Source organism: Falco punctatus (genome assembly GCF_963210335.1).
Source record: "Falco punctatus genome assembly, chromosome: 9".
Lineage (NCBI taxonomy): Eukaryota > Metazoa > Chordata > Aves > Falconiformes > Falconidae > Falco > Falco punctatus.
In genome coordinates this window covers 3533426-3548841 of record NC_137589.1, presented here as the reverse complement: position 1 = coordinate 3548841, position 15416 = coordinate 3533426, and the positions used below count along the sequence as shown (strand labels likewise).

The 15416-nt window shown below is 42.4% G+C and overlaps 1 protein-coding gene across 1 annotated transcript in view; it reads right to left on the bottom strand.

Moving 5' to 3' along the window:
* The window catches only part of LOC308069958 ((E2-independent) E3 ubiquitin-conjugating enzyme FATS), a 90633-nt gene that overhangs the window by 61964 nt on the left and 13253 nt on the right, over nucleotides 1-15416 (bottom strand). The window lies entirely within an intron of this gene.

Below are 15416 nucleotides of genomic sequence, written 5' to 3'. Positions count from 1 at the left end.
TATGTTACTGACCTCTATCACATACAGCCATGAAATCAGAGTGCAATTGGAGTTATTTGCAGCTTTTTAGATATTCGTTTCTCTTCCCCAATGCTTAAGAGAGCTGACTGAAGCCAGTTTATACTAGATTAGGCTTCCAACACCTTCATGCATTATAGACTTCCAAATACATTTTTTTCCCTCTCAGGAGGTGAAAGTGTTGAGTCATTTCTTTTAAAGATCCAATGGAGGTTATCACTCAGAAAAAGAAAAAGCTGGCAGCTGAGGGCAGGGCTAAGTGAAAGGCAAGCAGCCCTGGAGAGCAGCGCCGGAGTCTCCCTGGCACTCGTGCTCCCGGCTCCCTTCTTTTGCTCTGCTCACCATTTCCCGGCTTAAATCAGCCAGGCACTAGCAGCTTATCCAAAATCATAACGTGGATTAACAAGGGCTCATCGGATGGAACCGTGTGCCAGAAATAATTATGGTTTAAAATGTAAAAGCCTGGCAGGAAGGGATTGTCATTTGTGAAGCCAGTCCATTTAATGGAGAAATAACCCGCATATTACAGTAGAGGATAATTTGGCAGTTACAGTTTCAGTGGCTCAGAGACATAAAATACAGTCTCATCAATGTGTAAGATTAGAAGTAATTATCCCCTATATGGTAAAGTCATCAGTTAGAAACTAGACTCTGTCTGGGGACGTTTTGTAATGATGCCTCAGGGACAAGTAAGATGGGACCTTTGACTTACATGATTTGGAAGGGACCAAGACCTAATTAAATCTGCAAACATGCAGTAACTGCAGTAAAAGGGATTTTAAAATATGAAACATACTCCCTTTCTCTAAACAAACTAGGTATATTACACTCTGGAACAGTAAGAGAATTAATCAAAAGGCAGCGAGCAAACAGCTGCTGTGTGGCTGCCAAATAGAAGATGATACAGGATTATACAGTATTGAAGAACATTTAAAAAGAATTAAAGAATATTTAATCGTTCTTTTTTAAAAGATAAGGTTTTATTTAATTGTGGTGAAAACCAAACACACAACCCCTATCAAAAATCCAAGAGAGTGTTTTTTTTAAAATCTGTTTCTCCAAACGCATAAGTTATAATAAACTCTGATTGCCTTAAATAAATAAAAGCTAGTTCTCTTGCAGAAATGGTATATAATTTACTTCTTCACTCATTACAAAAAAAGAAACAGACTTGCAGCTTTTCAAAGAGGTATACACAGAGAGTATTATATTTTTTCTACTGACTTCCATATAACACTTACCATCTTCCTTTTTTTTTTAAAAAAAAAAAAAAAAAGACTTGGCACTTTCTACTGGAGAAACGAAAAATTTTAAGTTAGCTTCTCAGAAATGATTGCCTCATTTACATGATCTATCTTCTCCCAAGGAAAAAAACCAGAAAAAAGTCACTGTATGATATTAACATTTTTCTACCATAACTCAACACTCTGCATTTTGTCAATGCAGAGCTGGATCATTAAAGCCTGAAAGCTAAATGTAAAAGTATTTTAAGGCCATGAACTAGGAGTGGTGCAGCAGAAATATACTGATCTCAAAGAGAAAAGAGTACCGAGATGAGCAAGCTTACACACTTTATCATGCTGCTTACAAAAGACTAATGAAAACTGCATCAAACTCATGCATAGGTAGGTCAATGCTGAAAGAAGTTACCACCCAGCCAAAAAGTCATTATTTTTTTTTTCTACGTTCGTAAAAAAGTCTTAAAGCAATTTGATCCTCACACATATGATGGTGGTAGGAATTTATTTTAAATTTATTTATTTTATAAAGGAAACATCTTCAGTTATTCCTGAGTCAATTCAGTGTTTTAACCTACCATAAAATGTCTGTGCAATTATACATTGTTTGGGGTTACCTGTAGAACTATAAACTCAATACTCCTTATTTCAGCCAGACTTGGTCGAAAGATACCAACCCACACCTCCAGCTATAATGACATTATCCCATACAACACATCCGCAACTAACATGTACCGCTAAAACCATGTTATTAGCATGATGACCAAGACCATTCACTTCCAGAAAGCCCTATACAAGCCAGCCGCTGATGATAAAGGAGTCACCATGCATCTCACTGGGGATGTATAGAGCTATCATAACTCAAACACTGCCACGCTGGTCTGTGAAAATGAACGAGACATCATAAGCATTTAAAAATGGATTGGTGATTTCCTTTAACTACAGTGCACACATATGAAATGGTTTCTTTTCTGCACCGTAGAGTCTACGCTATTAGGTCAGATCCACATGTCATTTCCATGGGTATCCATCCGTGCACAATGCAGTTCCACCAGAAGTTCAGTGGGCTTTTTCTTTACAAGACAAGAAAATGTAACCACTGTGGTTTTGGTAGAAGATAATGATGAACTTGATGGCTAGTCAATCATCATGAGAAAAATCAACAACAATTTAAATGCTCCAGTATTTCAAGCCTTCGAGTGACCTTTCAAGAGGATTTCAGTTTGAAAATACAATATGAGGAAAAGCTATGGATTTTGGACTTCATCTTATATCCAAAGCCTTTGCTAAATGTCTCTTAGAGCTCGCTAGAAATGTAAAATAAACAGCAGTGGGGATCAAAGCTAGGAAAAAATAAATTAAGGAAAAGGTGGGCTGGTGCCCAGCCAGTGCTTGGGGTCAAGCAACATATATAACTATTTGTCTTTGATGATGTGTGTTGGAAATACCAACCAACTTTCAGGAGGAGAGCAATCTCTTCTCAGATAGTCACTTAGACAAACCAGGAAAGACAGAGGTGGACACAGGAAAAAAAGAAAAATCCTCACAGGGAAAAACAGTTCCACCCTAACAGAGCAGTGCCTCTGCAGGGAAATGCGATGGAGAGAGGGAAAGAGGCGAGCTTTGCTGGGAAAACCCTGGGGACTAAGGAGGAAGCCTGCAAAGAAAGCCTTACTCCATCTACACCAGAATAGAACAGAACAGTTAATGCTTTTAAAACTGAGAGTTTTCCTGATTTTTTTTTTCTTGGGCTCCCCCCTGCTTCACACCCCCACCCCCCACCCCCAAACTAAAAGCTGCAGAGAAGGTGGTTATAAAACCCTCTGTATATTTGGACAGATTGGAGAGGGAGAGTCTCAGGTTTAAAAGAAATATTGCAAAGAGCAGCCAAGACAAGGAAGACTGCTTTTATACATGAGCATAAAAATAACAACCAAAGCAACACTGTGTAAGTTCAAACAAGAACACATAGCCTAGAAGTGCTGAGTAATCCAGAATGACTGCTTATTTTAAAAAAAGGGATATTGATATCACAGGCATCTCAGCAATATGATGGGATTAAGATAAATCAGTGGGCACTGTGAAAAAATCCCGGTATATATTATACAGAAAAGACAGAAGACCAGGCTGACAAAGAAGTAGAACCAAGGAAAATATACAATAAACTAAGCAAAATAAACAAAATACACACAGCAGTACCTCAAAATCTCCTTAAACTCAATTTCCATTTTAAAAGAGTAGAAGTATACTAAACCCCAGTATTTTCCCAGAATAGCCCAGAACGGGGATGCTTACAGCAAAATACTGACACTAAATAACTAGGGGCTTGTCAGCAAAAATCAAAAAAGCAGAAATATGGTAGAGATCTGCAAAAACAACAAACAGCTTTCATAAGATGCTTAGGGAAGAGGCATGGACGTGAAAGTACTGGGTGGATACACGCACAGTAAAAGATATTTTTTCTGCACAACACAATTAAATTGTGAGCCTAAATGACCAGAACGAGGATACGGATTTCACTGGATCCTTGCTGTGACCCAGGGTTGCTATTATGTTCCTGTCACAGGGCTTCTATAAAAAAGACACCATGGGCATCCTTTAGAAATATTTAGGAAAATAAGACTTTAAGAAATAACGCAAAGGTGGTTTTGGGGTGTTTTTTGACGTTGTTTTGGGGGTTTGGGTGGCATTTTGTTTCTTAGGTGCTTTTTATTTCTTTGTTGTTTGTTTTTGGTTTTTTTTTTTTACAGATCAGATTTTTTGGCTGATACTGAAATCCATAATGATGGTAAAGTCCTATACACGGGTAAATGCTATACTGCAAGTATTCGTGGATGAGAGTAACTGTTGTGTTTTACTGTGAGATGATAATCTAAGAGATGTACCCAACTTTCCCATAAAGATAATCTGCAAGAAAATTCTGCCCTTTCCAAGGAGTAAATTGGTCAAATAACCCCATTATGCAATTATTTTAGTGTGTATAAAATGCAAAAAACACAACGAAAGGAGTTCATAGCTTCTGTTCTCTTTGATGTATATTTACAGGGGAATTCAATAAATTAACAAAACCGAAACAAGTTTAGAGGTTCCGCTTCAAATGTATTTGTGCCAAAACAACATGCACTGGGCTGAAGAAGCAATCTCTGTTCTAGAATAAAAGCTAAGCTGTTTATTGCAAAACAAAGCGGCACATTCTAGGCTTTTGCCCATCCCATATTATGGGAGAATACTCGAGAGAACAAGGTCATAAGTTCCATAGTCTGTATTGCTGTTAGGAGGCAAGGACAGATTTATTGTAAAGATTTGTCAGCAACATCAGTGAGGTCACCATGCCCCAACACACAGAAAATGTTCATCTACCTGTAACCCTTTTACAGTTGCAGGTTAAATATTTCCTTAGCCAACACTTTGGCTTCAGAAAACACGTATTTACCTTATAAAGCTGTAATTTTGCATCATCGTTCAGCTAATTGGAGGTTTACTGTCATTAGTTTAGATAATACACATTTGTCTTACAAAAACAGCTTCTAGCAGCTTCTTTAATTTAACCTTTCTTTTAGCCTTCTTTTTTTACTGTCACAGAACTAGCAATTCAGTGCTCACAAATGACCTCCTGTGCCACAATCGTGCCATAACAATCAATGGTAGAAAATTCATAAAACGGATTAAATCCTACAGCATTCGCTTTGATGAATTAGTAGAATTTGTTCCCTTTAGCTGCTCAGAGTTATTCTTTGATTTTTAGCTGAGTTCACTGCACTGGAAAGAAAAAAACAGGGACACATTGTATTTTTGTTACTTACATGGCTGTAATGGAAATAGAGCCACAGCATCCATGGCAGCAAAGCTGACTTTTAAAGATTTTCGCTATTTATTTCTCTTACCTCACTGCTTAAAGCGATATATGAGGAGGAACTTCCCATGACAAAGTGTTTCAGGATAAAATTTGAGATTATTACATTACACGATAATGATTATACTTTCCTCCCTGGTGTCACACCATGCCAGAACGAGGCAGAGCTGAGGATCATTTTCCCACAAAGCTTTAAAGGTGCCAAATGATCCCAAAGCAAAAAATTAACTCCATCGCTGCAAATCACATAACGTGTTTTGTTCAACATAAAATTATTATTCAGTGTTTGAATTAAGGATTGCAAGGGAAATTCATTCTGAGCTTTTCCCATTTCCCTCATACTCACAGTTTGGCTAATGAACCAAGAAACCAATTAGTGAAACATCTCTATTTATAGCAGGTTGAGGTAATCTTTAGCCAGGGCACAGTTAAAACTCCTGCGCTGTGAAAAGACGACTTTTCATCTTCAGGAGCAGCACTGTGGAGTTAATGAGCTCTTTCCACACAAAACACCCACCATGGCACTGTTTGCCCAAAGACAGAGCCCTTGCCTCACCCCAGTAGCACCAGCCGGGAAGCAGCAGGTCCTGGGTCTCATCTCCCCACACACACAGCATTTTCTTTCCGTTGACGTTTTTGCATCTTGGTGTATTTTGGCACGTGGATGTGCAGCCCACGGTGGTGCACGGCAGAGGCTGGATGTCTGTGCAGAGCTATGGGGTTTGGAGAAGCTTCGTTTCAATGACGCATGTTTTCATGCGTCCTCTTGCAGGCACCACCACCCCTTGGGTTTCCATCCAAGGCGCTGTGCTGAAGGCTTTCTCCCAATTTGCAGCTCTCCTCGCCAGGTGCATCTGCTCTGAGCCTGTGCTTTGTGCATGGCTGTCGTGGTTTAACCCTGGCTGGCAACCAAGCCCCACGCAGCCGCTTGATCCCCCCACCTAGGGGCATGGAAAGGAGGATCGGAAAGGAATGTAAAACTCAAGGGTTGAGATAAGAAGAATTGAATAGGTAAAGCAAATGCTGCACGCCCAAGCAAAGCAAAGCAAAGCAGGGAATTCATCCCCCACTGCCCACGGGCAGGGCAGGTGTCCGGCCATCCCCAGGGCAGCCGGGCTCCACCACACCTAACGGCTACTCGGGAAGACAAACGCCACAATGCCAAATGTCCCCCCTTCCTTCTTCTTCCCCCAGTTTATACACTCAGCATGATGCCGTATGGTATGGAATGTCCCTTTGGCCAGTTGGGGTCACCTGTCCTGGCTGTGTCCCCTCCCAATTTCCAGTGGCCCCCCAGCCCTCTGGCTGGCAGGGCCCAAGGAACTGAAAAGTCCTTGATTTAGTATAAACATCACCCAGCAACAACTGAAACCATCAGTGTCCTATCAACGTTGTTCTCACATCAGAGCAAAAATATAGCACTGTACTAGCTACTAAGAAGAAAATTAACTCTATCCCAGCTGAAACCAGGACAACTGTCAAGGAGAGGGACTACAATAGAGGCCACTTCCCAGCTTCAGCACTGAGCCAGGGGTGTCGTCTGAGGTGCCCTGGTCCCATGGACCAATGGAAAGAGTGTCACACTTCAGAGACAAGAAAATCAAAAAGTTTGAAGATTTAAAAAGGGGAGGCAGAGGGGACAGTGCTTAAACCAGCTGATGGGCTAATGGGGATGGCATGTCTCAGCGCTCACCTTCTTCTCACACGCTGGGATGCACAGCTCAAACCCACTCCTTCATGCCAGGTGTCTCAGATAGTTTCTCTAGTTATAAGTAAACGGCTCATTAAAGGGATAAAGAAACAGGAGATGGACTCTAGACCTAAGATTCAGAAGTGTATTTTCCCAGTTCCCAGAACAAACCCATTAGCTCGGCTGGAGTGTGGGCCAGGTAAAACAGTAGAGGGTTGATTTTCTCATGGGATAAAAGAAAGCACATGAAGGAATAGGGGAGGCAAGCCAATGCTAAAAGGAATTCTTAGCTCCAGGGATTGCTCATGCATTTTGCACTACAGAAAGTACTTTAATAAAGTACATTAAAAAATAAGAACCAAGAACTGCAGCGCAGACATTCCCTTCTGCTGCTGTAAAACCGACGCAAGCGGCACTGAGCTCTGTAACACAGAATACACTCTTGTTTGCTAAACCAGATTTCTTCCATGAGTTTCCGTCCTCCTATCACTGGTTCTTAACACTGTGTTATTAACCTTGGTTAAACTGATTAAAGATATGTTCCGTACTACAGGCATGTGTGCACAAGTGCAAGACATGCATGAGTTGCTCCTTCCTCTATTAAACAATATCAAGTCCTTACACACCTGCCTAGGACCCCAAAACATCTCCCAGCCTCCCTACCACTTCTCACATACCTCAACTCGCGATACCTTGACACCCAGGAGTCAAATCCAATCCTACCCCTTCATACGTCAGCCGGAATAACTGGCAGCTAATTGGGGTAAGTGTCTCAGAGGTGGAGCTCACCTGAGCTGGAAGAGGGGCAGAGTCATAAGGGTATGGAAAGGACCTCTAAAAGATATGCCTTTTTTTTTTTTTTTTTTTTTTTTTGGTACTGCCTCCAAAAGTGGAGGTGTTTATTTCATGCAGCTTGGTGAAGAACTTGTATGAAGGCATTTGGGAGCAACCCATCCAATATTCTAGTAGCACTATGGCATGCACGTCACAGCCTGGGAATCCTAGGTTTAGAGGAATTTGTTTCAGTGGTACAGCACTTCCCAGGGATGATCCTCTGCTGCTGATACCCTTTCTTGCAATCAGCCTGTGCAACCCCAGTTGGAAAAGGAGAAAAACAAGAGAAGGAAAGCACTTACACTGGAAGCAGAGCCTGCCCGACGCATGCATGTTTAATGAGCCCCAGAACTGGACACAGTTCAGGAGTTGTATATAGACAGAGTCAGATTGCTACAAACACGAAGTGCAAGAAATAATTTGAACTACTCAAAACATTATTGAGCTGCAATCAACTAATCACTTAGGAAAAAACCAACAGTCACGAACAGCTTAATGTAAACACCTTTTCAGCATGCAAGAATAGGCAAAAAAAATAAACAAGTATGAGGCTGCATGAGGAACAGAATGTGTTATGGAAAATGCAGTAGCACTAAATGTAATCTAATGGTATGCTAAAGTACTGTGTCTTCTACTGTTTCTCGGCTGTAAAATTTTAAGGGGACCTAAGTTGTTTAGGTATATCTGTTATTTTTAGCTTTATTGTACTAGGTGCTCTTATAGCAAGTATTTGGGAATGGGCAATAAATATGGGAGGCTTTGCTTTTTTAAAAAATCAGTGCATCAATAACCACTAGTTTGCTGAAAAAATATTTAATTCAAATTTAACCAAGAGGTCCTCTGAGGCTTGGGCTCGATTCAATGCTAGGTGCTAGAAGTCAGCCACTGCCTTTTTCCTTAGGATAGTAAAGAAAAAGGAGAAGGAACTTGACTTTATTTACAGCAATAGTTATATTATGAGAAGCATGAGACTTGGTAATTGAGTCAGGAGTAGAAGTGGAAGTCTCCTGTGACAGCCTGTAATTGTCAGAGCTCCAGTCAAATTCAGCAGACACGGATTCAAGGAATATTTTGAATGCCTGGATAGTACCTGTATCAAACCTGGCCTCCAGACCTCTAGAGATTTGCTTCTCGCTGCATTTTGGTCCTTCCATTTTAATACAGCAAATATTAACCAGACAACTGTACGGGTAATTCTCCACTTCATGCTAAAAACATTTCATATGTAAGTGTGTAAAAAAATTCCATCCCCTAGCAACTGTGAGATTCCTGCTTGAAACAGTGATGGGAAAGATGGGGCTTCAGGAATGTTAGAGTCAAGCAAGGATTCTGTGGGTGTGAAATTGTTGGCAATTATGTCTGATCACTGGCTGCACATGTTTTTGCTGAATGTGTTTGAATTTACTGCAGAAATTGGCCTGTATTACTGAATTCTGGGAGCCCTGATTAAAATAAACTGTGTTCAGGATAGATGTACTGCAGAGAGACTGTCGAGTCCAGGGAGAGCTCTGTATGAGCAGGAGGTGTCAGAAAGCACCACAGCAACAAATTAAAGAAATGAATCGTCTCAGGAAATATTATTGCTGGTTTCTGAAAACAAGCTAAAACGCAGTTGCTAGCTGAGGAACACAAAAGGGAAAAGAAACAACATTAAAAGTAAGTAATACAGCAGAATTTGGATGTGAGTAAGAGGCAGAGCAGCTCACTGAAGATCCAGACAGTAAATGAGCATGGATGATTAAGACCAAGTTGTTACACAGTAACCTGCTGTGATTACCCATGGGCTGGAAGGACTGCGGAGGCAGTCCCGGCACCTGACACAATGCCCCTGGCTCACTCCTTCCTCAGCCACCTCTCACGAGCCTGGAGCAGGGATTCACTTACCAGCCTGTAACACCCAGACGGCAGCACAAGCTTCCCCGCAGCCTGCTGCGCTGCCCCTCGGGTTTCTCCTCCCTGGCTCTTTCTGACCTTTTTGCTCCCCGAGCTGGACGAGCTCCCGGAAGGAGCCACCGAAGCAGCCCTTTAATTCTGCACAAGCCTACCAAGCCCACATCCATCCTGCTTCCCTTGGCCGCTTCCCGCGAGCGTTCCCTGTGCAGTCCCGTCCGGTCAGGGAGAGGTTTGTTGGTAATGACAGTGTCGAAGTGGCAGAGCTGCCCCAGCCGGGCGCTGCAGGAGCTGCGGCCTGCCCCGCTGCACCCCCTGCTCCCTATGCCAGCCTCGCGGGGTGAAAGCAGCGGAGGCTGTGCCAGAGGGGGCCCTTCTCACAGCCCCTGATGAGCCTCGAGCAAGAAAAAGACTCCCTAGTTTTATGGAAGAGGGCTCAGAGGCCCATTTACAAGCCCTTTTATCTTTCCACCTGCAAGAGGAAAGGGACCTGCAGTGGTGTTTGGCTCGCACTCTCACATCCTCCTCCCACGTACAATAACCAAGCCAGCCCACATTTCCCGCAGGAGAGAAGCACATGAAAGCGACTGCGAACAGCTCGGCTGCTGGAACACGCTGCCGAGGGAGTTTTTGGCTTTGGGTAGCATGGCAGCAGAGAAAGTGCCATCAGCCACACAAAGACGAGTCGGGAGACTAACGCAAGTTTCTGGCCAGCAGACTGGGTCTCCTGCCTCCACAGAGGATGTAAAAAGCACATCAAAACTTATTTCACGATCTCACGTTGCTGCCGTGGATGTGGGTATCCAGAAGATGATGTTAAGTGTGGTTGTGTGAGGGATGACTCTCTGGACCACAGCTGGATTTTGCACTTAAGGCAAGGCTTCGGCCCTTTGGGTGAGGAGCAGGTCCTCCTCATAACATAAAAGTACTTATCCTCTGACACAGAAGCATCTTTCTGCTATCTTACTTATAACCTTTAGATTAATCTGTTGCTTTAAAATGTCTGTAGCTGATATCATGACAGTTTCCTTTTAAAGAGATTTATTTCACAGCTAAATGGCTAGTTTGTATTCTGAAATCTCAGCTACCAGGTTGCACAGCTTTTGGGGGGGTCTTCAGGATTAAAGTACTACATTTCTGTTTCTCAGACTGTACTATCTGCTTCTCTAGTCATCCTGCTATGAGGCATTTCTCCAAGAAGGTGATTTTCCCTCCTGTTCACCATGTCTTTGGCAGAAGATGCACTTTAGTTAGCTAATTGAATATACTTGGGTTGTGCATCAAACATCAGTAATAGTATAAGGCAGTAACATTATGTCTCCTGTGAGAACAAGTCACAATATACATCATATCTGTAATATATTGCTGTGATAACCATTTGATGCAGCTGTGCTTTTAAATATTTGCTTGGCAGAGTGACTAGCAAGCACCAGGGTCTGACAAGTAGTTTTTCAGGAAAGAGGATACTGTAATGGTGAAGGTATGGATGCTCTTTGCTCCTTCCCAAAGGTGATGCAAAGCATTGACCACCTATGGAGGAGCCCATGGAGCCCCAGCCTGGGCAGCTGCTCTGCCCCTAGGGCCAGCTTTTACCAGCTTTTTTACCAGTACTCAACTCAAACACAGCCATATGCTGTCCTCCGGGTGCCTGATCCCAGACACATTTCCAGTTCTTGTTGAGGCTGTCCCCTCTGCTTTCTGCTCCTCCTCTGGCTCTCCAGAGCATTATCGACTCTCCATTTCTGCATTCTACAACTGGTATAAAGAAGGAAAAACTCTGCTCACACATGCCTTGTAGGAGTACATTCTGGGTAGGGCATCCTTATGTGTACATCAGAAATGGCTATTTTCTCTCCATTTTGCAGTTTCCTTAATATAAACAATTCAGCTTCTACGCTGATTGAAAACTAGTGTATCCCAGCGTTTTGAGACCTAATTTAAACTAAAACAGCTTCTGTTTTTATGTATGTCTTTTTTTTTTTTTTTTTTTTTTTTTTTTTTTTTTACTTCCCAAAGGATTCCAGCGTCTTTCACGAGGTGTAATCATAGAATGATTAAAATTAAGCCCTTTCTGGAGCAGTCAGTAGAAGGCATATTGATAACTTGCCTTCCTTACCCATTTCAGTGGAGCAAAAGGGGAAACCTTAGCTAAGCAAAACAGCTAAATGTCAACTGGTAGAGGTAATCTGTGGAATGCTCAAAATGTAGTAAATGTAGCCAATGTTTCTTCTAAAGTGCAGAGAAGCAAATAAAGATTTTTTATGAACAAAGATTACATTGCTCCAAAAAGCATACTCTTTTGAAGCGTGCTGAACCTAGTACTTTGTTCATCAGTTATGATCTCCACCAGATGCATAATACCTACAGTTCTTGGTGACACACTCATCTTCTACCCCCAAAGTCCGTAAGTCACCAACAATGGCCATAAACAGAAACAAAAAATATTAAGTATCTATAAGCAGAAATTGTCAATACCCATGGCCAGGTTCACTTGGGCACTGGAGGATGCAAGCACAAGGCTCACATTCATCTCCATTAATATTTTTAGTCAGAGCCTAAAGAACAGCGAAACAAAGTAAGCTGCAAGAGAAAATGCATATTAGCATTTAGATTAATAGTTATTATCTCCATTTCCCATCACCAGAAAGCAGTGAAATACATGATGATGGTTTAAGATTTTTTCGAAAAGGTTAAGGGCTCCTTGAATTCAAAGGGCTGGGAAACATCGGGCTGTAAGACAATCGGCCCTGGCCCTGACATGTGCTGCATATCTTCAATGCATCTGGACTCTAGCTGGAATTAAAATTCATATTGCAGTAGCAATTAAAAGACAGAATTAGGTCATGAGCTGTTGTTCAAGCAAATACGCAAGCAAAGAAATAAAATAAAATAATACCAAAAAAAACCAAACAACAAAACCCAAAGCAAGCAGCATTTGCCCTAAAAATTTCAGCATTGGGAAATTTGGAAATGTGAGATAACAAAAACAGGAGGATACAGCAGGAAAATAACATTTTGGGTGATTTAGCTAGCTGCTCACCTTTTTACCAAGGGAAGGCTGTTACCACCAGGCAGCTCTCTGTTTGCATCGTGACAACTTAATTTTAAGGAGAGGACAAGGAATGGTTGCACTGGCGACGTTCAGCACCTGCCAAGCGCTGAGCTCTGCCTGGTGTGCTTGGCCCCGACACGTGGGCTGGTGCTGCAGGTGCGGTACGTTTCTTTACACCTACATACAGCATTGTTTGCAAGTCATTTCTGTGGCTGGAAGGTTTTTATAAAAGAAACCATAGCAACCCTCCAAAATCTATGTCCATTCCGGCACACAGCTTTTTCTGTTCTCCCATTAAGTTCTGTATCTCCGTCCAACTATTATATTCTATATGGAAAGGATTGTATGAGAGATAGAGCCACAACGCGCACTACAGTATGTCATACTGTGTGACAATGCACATTGTATTATCCACACCCTATTCTAGGTGTGGAAAGTGAGAGTGAAATCATGTTGCTTCAGTTCCTTTTTTAAAATTGGGCTGAGAAATTTTGTGCTGTTATCTGCAGGCTGGCACGGAACCTCACCGCAGACTGCTTTTCTGGTTTTGCAATACTGCACAATATTATTAGTGAAGGTGAGCACCCACCTTCAGTTTAATGGGTGTCTCATTTTCATTCAGTCACATTAACAAAAAGATGGTCAAACAAAATTTTAGCAAAGTGAGAGCCACCCACACAGTTGTCGATTAACTTTGCTTTCAGTATGATTTAGGCAAGGACGATCTGTTAACAAAAAATGACTACATGGGGAAAACTGTATCCTCCTTCTGTAAGACTTTGCAGGGGAACTCTGCCTGTTAAAGCCTGATATTATTGGGAAAAAATAATAATATAATAAATTTAAATGCGTTTCCAAAATAGCCCTCGCTACACACAAGAACTATGGGTAGGACTGATTTACACGTACTCCCATCTGACAGCTGTGAATGTATATATTTCATCTACGTGGCCAAAAAGCTGGATGTGAGGAGAGCTGTACCAGCCCTGCACTGGTGACCCAGAGAGGAAAGCGGGCTCCTTAGCATCCGAAGAGCAGCAGCTGGTGGTTTCATAAGAGGTGGTGGGCAGAAGAGTTGCAGAAGGTACCTATCTGTGTGCAGCCATGGGTTCTACCTTGCCCTCACTTCCCCACCAGCATTTCCGAGCCAAGCCAGGGGAGACACCTCCCAGCCTGCCCGCCCGTTGTGTACCCGACCTCTCAACTTTACATCTGTGTAGCTCTAAGAGATACTAGAGGTCTAGATCAATAGAAGTATAAAAATAAATGCAATCAATGAGATTCAAAGAGATGGATTTGAATCACAATCCCAGAGGTGCTGCACGCCACCCATGAGGACTGCAGCTAGCATTACCTTCTGCTCAGTCTTCTGAGCAGAACTTCTTTTCCATGTGTTTACTCTTGTCTATACTATAGGTACAAGGGAAATCGTATATCTTTTTGACTCAATTCTTCATCTTCCAAAAGACGGCCCAAATAATTGAAAATAGTTCAATTTGTCGCTGTTTATTTTATGTTTGTTCTGCACCATTACATTCTCTGTCCCTTACGAAGCCAGCACTGATGGTCTTTAATCATCAGGAAAGGTTTATATAAAGGCAGCAGAGACATTTTCGGTTTCTTGTGATACATCCCTATGCAGGACCCTAGTTATGAGTGGTAGCACGCCATCAACGACGCAAGATACAACATTCAGCGAGAGGCTGTGTATACTTCGCAGGGAGTGGAGGCAAGATGATCCATGTTCAAACTAGACAGTGGTCATCGCTGTATGCCCGACAGTAGTTTATGCTGAATTTTCCCAGTTGCTCCTGGTGGACTGTCAGGTGTGCATGCAACTGAGGTGTTACACCATCACACAACTGTGACTAATGCATGTCGCACATCACTGATGGGAATCTGAGACAGGTTTGGATCTGGGACCACACACATCGGTTCGAGTGTGACTGTCCTCTGCTCATCTCTCCCTTTCCAGGCAGATAAAGAGACAGAAACATGACATGAAACTAGAGCAATAGTGTATGAAAGAATGCTCTTGAAGCATGCCCTGGGGGAGATGTCAGCATGGGGTTGTGCTGGACCACAAAGAGGGTGAGGACAGCTGCTCCTCCAGGCCTGGCTGCTGTCAGACACAGAACAGGATTTACAGCAAAGGAACGAATGGAGAACAAGTAAAAACCTTAAGTAGTTCATATGCATTGCAGTTTTATCTGTGCTGTTGTCGTACTTAACATGTATCTTCATACCAGCTCAGATTTTTCCACTTAGAAGTCACGAGGCAGCTACTAATAAGCATATAATTAAGGCAGTTATGTTGGTTTAGTCTTTTGTTAAGGTTAAAGACCAAACTGAGCCATCTACAATGTCTTGTGGCTTCCTTCTGCGAGAGACTGTTCTCTGGTCATGCACATGGCACTGCTGTCCACAAGGTCCTACACGCAACCCATGCGGCCAGTCCCATCACAAAGACACACAGGATGGTGGGACACGTGCTCTGCTCCATAGCCAGTGGCTGCATCGTGCTACATCAGCTGAAGTTTGCTGAGTGGCTCTGACTTGGGGGACCAGTAAAGTAAGTGGTTGACATTCAGCCAGTGCTCAGCTTTCCCAGGGCCAGACCTTGCTCAATCCGCACACCGTGCGGGCTGCACACTGGCTTTTCCAGTCTTTCTGCTTTCTCTGCCACAGGCTCCCGGATAGCTGCAAAAAAACAGCTAGAAAATTTCCCCTACTTGTACTTTAAAACTTGCCTTTTATTTTGAGTACTACCTGGGCTTAGAACAAGACGTTAGTATTGTTTCAAATATCTTACCCCAGCATAACTACCATTTCTACAAGTTT